A 12,717-nucleotide genomic window follows, 5' to 3' on the forward strand; every position below is an offset into this window, starting at 1 on the left:
CCAGACTTCATCTCACCTACTTTGGTCATGTTGTCAGAAGGGACCATTCCCTGGAGAAAGATGTTATGCTTGGTAGGGTGGAGGGTCTACAAAAGAGGGAGAGGCCTTAAATGACATGGATTGACTCAGTGGCTGCGATGATGGGCTCAAGTATAGCAGGGATCATGGAGCTGGTGTGGGATCGGGCAATGTTTCATTCTGCTGTGCATGGGATCACTAAGAGTCAGAAACAACTCAATGGCACATAACAACAACAACAATATTTAGATGCAACAATGGGTTTTTCCTTGTCCAGAGCAAAGAAGAATGAAGAAAACCAAAGATGTATGGAAACAATTAGTATAAATGACTGGTACACCATGATATCCTCAGCTGATAAGACTATGATACAAAAAAACTAGATGGTGCCCAGCTATCATTGTCAACCACTCAGAAGGAGATCTATGTAAGAGATCCTAGATAGAGTGGGAGAAAAATGTAGAACAAAACTCAAAATCATTAAAAAAAAAAAAAAAAAAAGGGACCAGGTCTGCTGATCTGATAAAGCCTGGTAGAACCACTGAGACTATGGCCTGTGGCTGCCCTTTAAGTCTGGAACTGAACCTACTCCTTTAGCTTCCAGCCAAACAAAACACAGGCATATGAGGTGAACATTTACATTAGGTAGATACACTTCTTGGAGAGATCAATCATGGGAAAATAGAAGGGCTATGTACAGACAGGGACACAGCTTGGGGGGCAGGAGTTCATGGGAGGAAGGGACACAGGGAAGAGGTAACTATGGGGAGGAGGAAAGTGGGGAGCTATTGCATTGTGCAATACTGCAGTCAATGTCATGAGATAAAGTGTATGTGAACTGTTGTGTGGAAAGTGTGTGGAAACTTTCACCCAAATCACAATAAAGTTTTTTTAAAAAAAAGAAAAGAACATCTACTAATGAGCTACCATCTAAGCAGAGAAAAATCAAGAGGTTATTGGATCCTGAAAAACAAAGGAATAGAATGTTTCAAGTGTTAAAATTCCATATTTTACTGAAAAATTAAAAAAAAATCCAGCTGGATTTAGCAATTTGTCTGTTGGTGAGTGATTTAATGGAGTACTGAGAAAAATAAAACTTGGAGTCTTTTGAAGAGTTATAGGAGAGGAAATAACATCAACATGTACAGACAAGTTTCTCAAGTAGTTCGGAATTTCTGATTGCTGTAAGGGTTAAAACATGTACAGCAACTATCAGAAGACTCTGAAAGTTTGATTAAAGTAGGTGGAACAGACAATGATTTCAACGCTACAGGATTTCATTGCCTGATCACATTTTTGCCTCCCATATAACCCAGCTTAGGTGCTGGAGCATCTTGAATCCCAGAATTCAGGCAATAGTTAAAATCCAACATCAGCCAATAAAATACTGCCCCCAAATTCACTGTCTCTAGTAAGAGGACATGTGAAGCAGAACCCTTTTAATTTCAGCTGCCCTATCCAGGTGAGCTGTACCAAAGAAGTATTACCCATCTCTATCTCTATCAGAAAGAGATGTAAACCCTGAAGGACAGAGTTCTTAGAATCACACACTCTATGGCAAGCATACAGCAAAGAAATGTCATCCCTTTCTTTCCCTACCAGCACAGCAGCAACAAATCCTCTGGGGCAGACCCCTGTTGACTCTCTTGATCCTACAAAACCAAAAAACCAAACCCACTGCCATCAATTCTATTCTTACTTACAGTGAGCCCCACTGGGTTTCCAAGAAGGTAAATCTTACTGAGGTAGATTGCTTGTGGGTTTGAACTGCCAACCTTCTGGTTAGCAGTCAAATGTCTTATGTACTTCACCACCAGAGCTTCTATAGCAAGCGCATGCCAGAAACAGACAGCACTTTTATAACTCCTCACTGGGGTACTGGCAGTGAACCCTGCAGCGTGGACCCATATTGATTCTCCCCACCTGCACTGAGTACCAACATAGAATGTGTGCCCCTCTGCCTCACCACTGTTACCTGTTATAGTATAAGTGCAAACAACAAAGTTCAAGCAAAGAAGTAGAACTCCTTTCTTTCCCCACCAGCATGATGAAACCTGGTAGAGCTGTGACAGCAATGTGGGGAGGCTAAAGTCTAGCTTTATAAACAACTGTCCACAAAGGAAGAACCCTGGAAGCAAGGAGAGTGGAAATAAAGTAAGAGGGAGCTGGAGAAAAGGAATATTTAGTTTTGTGTATGAAATTCAGGACTCACCCCTAAACTACATATGTTTGGAACTGACTACAAAAATGTTGAAAACTAAACTTATGTTGGTACAAAAGTCCACAGAAAGTGGGCCTAAATGTGCAATCTTTTGGACTGATTGACTGCTACAACAAACAAAAAAATATTCAAGATTCTGTAGATGATTTAAACAGAATCTAATTTGATTATACAGTGAATATATAATATGCAAAATATACAGCAAACAATCCAAATTTTCTTAATAGAAAATGACATTCTTAGATGAAAGAAAATTGTTGTTGTTTTTATTTGCTGTCGAATTAGATCTGACTCATAGCTACACCTCCTTGGGTTTCTGAGGTGGTATCACTACAGAAGTAGATTGCCCAACCTTCCTTCTGAGGAGTGGCTGGTAGGTTTGAACCACCAGCCTTCTGGTTTGCAGTCAAGTGCCTTAAGCACTACGCTACCAGAGCTCCCAAAAGAAAATAAACCTATTTAAAAATATATTATAAAGTAAGTTCATCAGGTGAAGAATGATAGCAAAAGAAATGCTACAAATGAAGGCAGAGCAACAGAAACAGTAAGCATCTAAACAAAGAGAAGAGACTACTTTCATCTCTTAAGTTTATTAAAACATGTATGATTGTTGAAAGCAAAAAATTCAATATTGTTTAATGGCTACTATCTACTACTACTACAGAGGTAGTAGCCACTAAACAATATTGTATTTTTTGCTTTCAACAATCATACATGTTTTAATAAGCTTAAGAGATGAAAGTAGGAAGAGCTCTGGTAGCATAGTGCCTAAGGCACTTGACTGCTAACCAGAAGGCTAGCAGTTCAAACCGACCAGCCACTCCTCAGAAGGAAGATGGAGCTATCTACTTCCATAGTGATACTTCCTAGGAAACCCAAGGAGGGGTTTCAATGAGTCGGGTCCGACTCGATGGCACATAACAACAACAACAACCTCTATATGGAAGGATGATAAAAGTGCCCACATGGTTTCAAGATTTTTTATTTTCCTTAAAGTAGTGAAATATGTATAACCATAATGAATAAAATTTGGTATGTATAATACAATCCCCAGTGTAATTACTAAAAAAAAAAAAAAAACTACAAAGATACACAGACAATAATCATATAAATAACAAAAATAGAACTTTAAAAATATGTAAAACTAGGCAGGAGATGAATGAAACGAGAAAGGGACAAATGGAAAATAAAATTGCTGATGTAAATCCAACTTTATCAACAATTGTATTAAATGTAAAGAGTTAAAACACACTGATTGAATGACAGAGATTGTCAGATTGCACAAGTTCTACCAAACATTTAAGGAAGAAACAACACCAATTCTTCCTAACCATGTCCACAAAATACAAGAAGAGAGACGACCTAACAACTTATTTTATAAAGCCAGCATCACCCTCATACCAAAACTGAACAAAGATGTTATAAGAAAAGAAAATTGCAGGCCAAATTCCTTCATGAACATAGATGCAAAATTCTGTTATGGACTGAATTGTGTTTCCCAAAAAATATGTTAAAGACTTAACCCCAGTACCTGTGAAGGTGATCCTATTTGGAAATAGAGCTTTTCTCTTGTTATAGTAATGAGCCCATAACAGAGTAAATGGGTTCTAATCCTAGTTTCTTCTGAGTGATGTCTTATACAGAGAAGTACAGACACAGAAAGGAAGACACGGTATGATGGTACAGACTGGTGCAAAGATATCAAGGATTGCTAGCAGTAACCAGAAAGTAGAAGAAAGGCCTGCTAGAAGGAATTGACACTGCCAGGATCCTGATTTGGATTTTTAGCCTCCAGAACTGTGAGAAAATAAATTTCTATACTTCAAAGACATTCACTTTGTGAGATTTGTTATGGCAGCCCCAGAAAACTGAGAAAATTCATCAACGAAATATTGGCAGATTTAATCTAGCAATATAAAAAAAATAATAAATCGGACCAAGTGGAGTTTATCTTGGGAATGTAAAGCTGATTACATACTCAAAAAAATTAAATTAACAGACTTAATGAGAAAAACCACAACAAGATCACATCAAAAGATGGAAAAATACATGTGAAAAAAAATCCATTCATGATTATATATATATATATATATAGAGAGAGAGAGAGAGAGAGAGAATTTTCTCAAGCTGATGAAAGCATCTACCAAAAAAATTAAAAAAAAAAAAACCTATAATTAACATCATCCTGAATAATTAAAGACTGAATGTTTTCTTCCTAAGATAAGAAACTAGGCAAGGACATTTGGTCTCCTCATTCCTATTTAATATAGTACTATAAGTCTTAACAAGTGCAATTAAGGCATAAATGTCAATAAAAGAATCCAGGTTAGAAAGGAAGGAATAAAACTATTCCTATTCACAGATGATATAATTTTCTATGTAGAAAATCCTGAGTAATTTACAAAAAAAAAAAAACTCTCAGAATTGAAAAATTAATTTTGCAAGGTCATAGGATGTAAGATTAATATGCAAATAATTTCTATTTCATTGGCAATAAAAAATTAGAAACCAAAAATTTTTAAAAATCACAATAGCTCAAAAGAAAGACATATTTATAGGAGCTCTGGTGGCGTAGTGCCTAAGGCACTTGACTGCTTACCAGAAGGCTCACAGTTCAAACCCACCAGTCACTCCTCAGAAGGAAGACTGGGCAATCTACTTCCATAGTGATACTGCCTCTGAAACCCAAATGTATGCAGGTTCTGTATGCTATAAACTATAAAATGCTAATGAAAAGGGTCAAAAAAGGTCAAAATAAATGGAGAGACATATTGTGTTCATGGACTGGAAGTCTCTATGTAGTTAAATTATCAATTCCAGCCAAATCAATCTTGAGATGTGATACAATCCCAATCAATATCCTACTAACATTCTTTTCATGTATCAACTCGTTGATTCTAAAATTTATTTGAAAGGCAAAGGAATTAGCATAGTCAGAAAAAATTAGAAAAAGATAAACATACATGGATGAATCATGTTATTTAATTTTAAGAAATGCCATAAAGATACAATAATTAAAACTGTTGTAGTGGTGAAAAGAAAGACACAGACCAATAGAACACTTCAAAAAATCCAGAAAAAGATCCAGTAAAATATTGTCAACTGATTTTTTACAATGTTGCAAAGTTTAATGGAGAAAGAGAAAGCTTTTCAGCAAATGGTATTGAATGAACATAGTATACAATAAAATGAACCATCAATTACACATTACATGTATATAGAAATTAGTATGTATAGATCATGAACTTAAATGTGAATTTAGGCTTAAGTGTAAAACTATAAAAGCATTAGAAAAAAACAGTGGACAATTTTTTCATCATCTTCAGTTAAGCAAAAAGTTCTTAGATAAGACACTAAAAGCACAATCAACAAAAGGAAAAAAATTAGGCCAGATTTAAGAGAATGAAAAGATAAACTGCAGAGTAGGAGAAAATATTTGTATATCAGACAAAGGACTTGTATCCAGAAAATATGAGGGATTCTCAAAACGAAACAATAAGAAAATCTATTTTTAAAAAAATGGGCAAAAGACACTTCACCAAAATTATATACAGATAGAAAATAAACACATTAAAAAATCCTTAACACCATTAGTCGTTAGAGAAATGGAAATTAAATCCACAATGAAATATCACTACACATCTATTAGAACAGCTAAAATGAAAAAAAAAAAAAAAAAAAAAAACTGACAATATCAAGTGATGATAAGATTACAGAGCAACAAGAATTCTCATACATTGCTAGTGGAACACAAAATGGCTCAGACACTCTTATGGACATGCACTTACCACATAATCCAGAAATGCCACTTCTAGGTACTTATTTCAGAGAAATAAAATTTTATGTTCACACAAACACCAGTACACACATGTATATAGTATAATTATTCAGAATTGACAAAAGCTGAAAACAACCCAAATGTCCTTTAATTGGTAAATGGCAAAGCTAACATCCACAAAATGGAATACCATTTAGCCACCTCTCCATATAATAACATTTTTATTCTGATTATTTCCTGGTGGTCAGAGTTTCTAAGAAGCTGCCAAAATGCAATTTTTCTGATATTTTTCAATAATCCCTGAAAATAACCTTCCATCATCACTTAGGGCAGGAAATGCTCTTAAAGGTATTGTTTGTTTGTTTCTATGTTTTTGGGTTTTGTTTTATTATGTTTAAGGAAAAACATCTCAACTGTCTTAAAATAGTTTAATTCTCTCCTTAATAAAAGCAAATATAATCAGAATAAAAAATAAAATCAGTGTGTACACATAGATAAGATGAGATTAACTAATGATCTGTTGTTGGTGTTGTTATGTGCCATTCAGTCGGACTCGACTCATAGCGACTCCTCCTTGGGTTTCCAAGGCAGTATCACCACGGAAGTAGATTGCCCAGCCTTCCTTACAATGACTGGCTGGTGGGTTTGAACCTCCAGCCTTCTGGTTAGCAGTCAGGTGCCTTCCGCACTACACCACCAGAGCTTCCACTAATGAGTCTAGTCCAACTCATTTCTGGACCATACAACCCAATGTAAGATACGTTGTTATCCTCCAGAGTCAGTATCTAGACATGTCAATTGGTTCAATCTTATACTCCAGTTCCTCCTTGTCTTGTTCTCCTTGTGTCATCCCCTCATTTTTCTCTTATCTCTTTTATCTCTTATATGATCTCATGATATTCATCTTCAATTTACACTGGCTTCTCAGTCTATACCTGCTTCTGTATAATATGCAACTGCCACTCTTGCTCTAGCCCAGCCTCAGAGTAGAGGGGAAAAAAAAATTCAGCAAATGGTGCTATAAAAACTGGACATTCATATGTAATAAAAGCTTCCAGCACAAGGCTGTGTAACTTAGTGAACTGCCTATTGGCTTTAAACTCCATCAAAAAGAATAAGATCAGATCCACCTGAAGGAAATAACCTAGGCATATGATTTAGAAGAAGAAACTATTGAATTTGATAAAGACAGAAATAAAATCATTCTAAGTAACTAAGAGGTGGCTCCAGGAATTGATGGAATATGAATTGACATGTTTCAACAAACAAATGCAAGACTGGAAGCACTCCCTGGTCTATGTCAAGAAATTTTGAAGACAGATACCTGGCCAATAGACTGGAAGATATCCATATTTGTGCCCATTCCAAAAGTTACCAAAAGAAACAGAAGTTATCAAGCAATATTATTACCATCACAAACAAGTAAAATTTTGCTGAAGATAATTCAAAAATGGTTGCAGCAGTAAATTTACAGGAACCTGGCGAAACTCAAGCCATATTCAGAAGAGAACATAGAACAAGGGATATCACTACTGATGTCAGATTGATCTTGGCTGAAAGCAGAAAATACCAGAAAGACATCTACCTGTGTACTATTGACTATGCAAAGGCATTTGATTGTGTGGATCAGAGCAAATTACGGATAGCAATGTGAAGAATGGGAATTCCAGAACACTTAATTATTCTCATGTGGACTCTGTATGTAGACTAAAAGGCACTAGTAGTTTGAACAGAACCAAGGGATACTGTGTAGTTAAAATCAGGAAAGGTGTATGTCAGGTTTGTATCCTTCCACCATAATTACCGATCTGTATACTGAGCAAATAATCTGAGAAGCAGGACTATATGAAGAAAAGCATGGCATCAGGACTGGAGGAAGACAACCTATGATGTGCAGATGACACAACCTTTCTTGCTAAAAGTAAAGACTTGAAGTATTTACTTCTGATCAAAGACTATAGTCATCAGTATGGATTATTCTTCAACATAAAGAAAACAAAAATCCTCACAACTTGATGAATAAGTAACATGATAAATGGAGAAAATACTGAAGATGTCAAGGATTTCATTTTCCCTGGATCCACAATCAATGCCCATGGAAGCAGAAGTCAAGAAAACAAATGATGCACTGCATTAGGCATATCTACTACAAAAGAACTATTTAAAATGGAAGAAAAAAAAAAAAAAAGATGTCACTTTGAGGAATAAGGTATACCTTACCCAAATCATGGTATTTTCAATTGCTTCATGTGCATGTGAAACCTAACAATGAATAAGGAAGAACTGATGCATTTGAATTATAGTATTGGTGAAGAATATTAAATACCATGGGCTACCAGAAGAATACTGAATACCACAGACTACCAGAAGAACATACAAATCTATCTTGGAAGTACAGCCAGGACGCTTGGAAATGAGGATGGTGAGACTTCATCTCATGTACTTTGGACATATTATCAGGAGGGATCAGTACCTGCAGAAGGATGTCATGCTTGATAAAATAGAGGATCAGTATAAAAGAGGAATACCCTCAAAGAGATGGATTGACACAGTAGCTGCAAGTATGGACTCAACATAGCAACAATAGTGAGGATGGAGTAGGACCTGCAGCAGTTCCATTCTGTTGTATATAGGGTCACTAAAGTTGGAAATAAATTGATGACAACTAACAATAACAGCAACATAGATGGCTCAGTAGGAGAATTCTCACCTTCCATGTGATAGATACAGGGTCAGTTTCCAGCCAATGCACCTCATGTACAACCACCACCTGTCTATGAGTGGAGGTTTACATGCTGCTATGCTATGATGCTGAACATGTTTAGAGGAGCTTCCAGAATAAGACAAACTATGAAGAAAATCCCAGACATCTATTTCCAAAAATCAGCCAATGGTTCATCAACAACTCTATGGTTCACAATGGTCTGATCCTCAACCAGTGATAGGGATGGTGCAGGGGCAGGAGGCATTTTATTCTGTCATGCATGGGGATATCATGAGTCAGAAGCCAACTTAATGGCAGCTAGCAACAACAAAAGGAGGAAATTAAGATAATCTATACAAAGACTCCATGATAAAAGTGAGAGGTAATCTAAATCCTAAATCACAGCATCAATATTTGGAGACATTCTGTACAGGGAAAAAAAAAAGAAAGAAAGAATGTTCATATTCATGTGTTATTGTCTCTGCTTCAGTCAGAATACCTAATAATATCTTAAAGTCTGGTCTTCCCAGGCAGAGACATCAGTTAAATAATGAACTTTAAATAATAGCACAAAATGTTATCAGGTTAATAGACACTTCTGCCATTTTCTCCTGCATGTGATAAAATGAATCTATTTGGTATTGTTCTCCACACTAAGTTTCATCCTTAATGTAATTCTTACCATCAAAGCAGAGTAAACAGATACTTCCTGGAAGAACCTAAACATGTTATTTTTTTAATCATCAGACAAGGCCTATATAGACTGCTAGACAGCTTGATCCACTGGGTGTTTCATTTTAAAAGTTACCAGCTCAAAATTTATAGTGTCCAGCTAGAGCTGGCCTATTATTGCTAAACGACAATGAGTCACTTCTGATTCAGTGATTCTTTGTACAACAGAACAAAACACTGTCCTGTCCTGAGCCATTTGCTCAATATGCGCCCATTGTTGCAGCCACTCTGTCAATCGAGCTCACTGAGGATCTTCCTCTTTTTCAATGACATGCTGTGGTGGGTATGTTTATGTGTCAACTTGGCTGGGCCTGGTTGAGTGGCTGGGCAGGTGGTGGTAGTTATTCCCCATGATGAGACTGGCAATCAACTCCATGGTGAGATCTATCACAAGCAGCTGACTAACTGCTTTGAGTATGTGGTCTGCTTCCCGTATAAAAGCAGCAGCATTGGGGATGGTCTCTAGCCTATTGCAAGCTTCAACCCTGCATGTAGCTGTGTCATTGCTCAGCAGCCTGCTATGCCCTGGCAACCTTGGGACTTACAATGGACCTAAGTAATGGGCTGCTGTGTGGTTTGGCAACATTGGGACTGTGCCTTTTTACTTGTCAACCTTGGGGTTTCTCAGCCTCAGCAGCCAGCAGCTGTCTGAGTGAAGAAACACCTCTAGCTCCAGTGGGCCGGGGGCAGGAGGCAGAGCTGGAACCCAAGGTTGAGGGGCTTTCACCCAGCCCCTAGAGCCTGGCACTTTAAACTTGGACCTAAAGCCTCCAAATTGTAAGAATAAACCCATTCCATTTATCGTATATTCTTGTCAGAGCAACACTAGGTAACTGGAACACATGCTGCCCTTCTCCAGGGAATGGCCCCTCCTGAGAACATGTCCAAAGTACATGAGATGATGTCTTACCATCTTCACTTCTAAAGAGTGTTCTGGCTGTACTTTTCTAATATAGATTTGTTCATTTTTCTGGCAGTCCATGGTATAGTCAATATTCTTTGCCAAGTATGCTACAGAGGCTGAGTAACAATGGCAATGTAAGTCCTGGAAGATTGTTGGTTCATGCTCATCACCACTATGCAAATATAACAAAAGAAGAAAATTGCTCAACCCAGGTTCTTATATTTACCTCTGGTAGCCTAGTTGATGTCATTTCATGTGGCAATATGTCTGGCTAGGTACATGAGCATATTGTAGCCAGTGCACTGGGCAGATTGATTGAGGACAAAGAGCATAAGAAAATATGGGGATCGGTTACAGGTATGTACCTGCCCTCTCTTGTCTCTGGTCATTCTACATGCTGCCTCCTCTAACAGGAACATACAAGAATGCTCCCACCACACTCTTGAGACTTGAGCAAGAAAAACCCTCCTCTGTCCTCATACTTAGAGCATCGTTTTCCAAGTGGTTCCCAGACCAACAGAAGCAGCAATATCAAGGGATTTATTTGAAATGTACATCTTGGAACAATTCCAGATCTACTGAATAAGAAAGGTAGTAGATTAAAGTTGAGCAATATGTGATTAAGAAGCTCTCCAGATGATTCTGATAAATCCTAAAGTTAGTTAAGACAACTATTGCTTTAAGGACCTCATTCTCACCCTTTTCTAGAAGTGCCCTTCCCCATAAAGTAAGAATATCCAGGGCTCAGGGTGTATGCCCCCTCAATATCATATTTCCCTCTTCCAGACTTCCCTCTGGATAACTGGGGCCCCAGAATTTCTTGATCATGTGACCTCCAGTCCACTTCCAGGGTCTGTCTTCTCTGGCTCTGTCTTGATAAGACCAAGAGGAAGTTGAGTAAGGAGGGATCTTGCAGATGGAAATAGACATGTGGGCTGGCTATTCACCCATGTGCTTGAAAGGCTACACATCATGCTGAGGAAGCTGAGGATTGGTGTGTTAGACTGGGTTATCTAGAGAAACAAAACCAGTAAAGCTTATACAGAGAGAGAAAGGAAAATTAATGTTAAGAAAAAGGCTCACATGCTTATAGAAGCTGGCAAGTCCAAAGTTCTTGCACCAAACATCAAGCTGGAGGCTTTTCCTGACTCACACAGCTGCAGGGGCTGATGAGCTCAAGGATGGAAGGTAGTATGCTGGCTGTTGACTCCAACGAATGATGAATCCAAGATCTCCAGCTGGAATGGTGGATTGTTCACTCACGGACAGTTGTAGGCAGCACAAAAGAATCCCAATCCACAGAAGAATGTCTCTTTTCCCAGGATGTCTATAAATGTACTGGAAGCAGTCCACACACCCCTAGGGAAACTCCCTTTCAACAGATTGGCTGCTCAAAACATATACATCTGATCCCATCATTGGAACAACCCACACCACAATTGCTTAAACCACACAGAATTGTGGTCCAGCTAAGTTGACACACAACATCAACTATCACAGTCCACCCCTTGTCAACTTGGCAATGGTACACATCTTCTTAATCATATGTAATCTCTAAATAAGGACAATTATAAAGTCATATTTGCATCTAACATGATATGCTAGCAGACATAAAACCGAAATGCATTCACCCTATTTACATGTCACAGTTCATAACGGAAAGAAACAAAAATATTTGATGTACTTATACAATGAAGAGATATAACAGTCACAACCCTCATTTCTGTAACTGGTCACATGGTTGTAGCTGATATTCAGAACTACTTTCTTCCACCACATATTCTGTATTTCCCTTTCCCTCAGCAAGCACCTCAGCTGGTTGAGGTTTTTGCCTGGTAGGGTGACCCAAACCTTCATTCCTGAGGGGTCTGGGCCTTTGGCAGTCTTATCAGAACTGGGTTGCTGTAATTTTCCATTGACTTTAATCACAGGGCATTGTAGTGCTAAGACACGTCCTAAGGAATCTCCTGTATTCCAGACATATTCTTCTTTCCCTCCATTATGTAAGTCAATGCAATTTTCCCTTGGTAATCAAGATCTACCACACCAGATAGTACAGTAATGCCCTTCTTTGTTGATCCAGAGGCATGAGGAAGCCAAAATGACTGGGTGGCATTCTTAATTTCCAGTTCAATGCAATCAGTATTGTGTCTCCAGCTTGGAGTGTTCCTCCCTTTGGGACTAAGATCTCCAGACCCACAGAGCATAGTGTAGCAGGGACAGTGTGTTGGATGGGGTTCTCTAGAGAAACACAAAAACCAGCAAAGTATATATATATATATATTTATAGAGAGAGAAAGAGAGAGAGAGAGAGAGAGAGAGAGAGAGAGAGATTTATCTTAGATAAATGGCTCACAAAT

This window comes from Orycteropus afer, unplaced genomic scaffold (assembly GCF_000298275.1).
Source record: "Orycteropus afer afer isolate SDZICR_OR568_19922 unplaced genomic scaffold, OryAfe1.0 scaffold00004, whole genome shotgun sequence".
Taxonomy (NCBI): Eukaryota; Metazoa; Chordata; class Mammalia; order Tubulidentata; family Orycteropodidae; genus Orycteropus; species Orycteropus afer.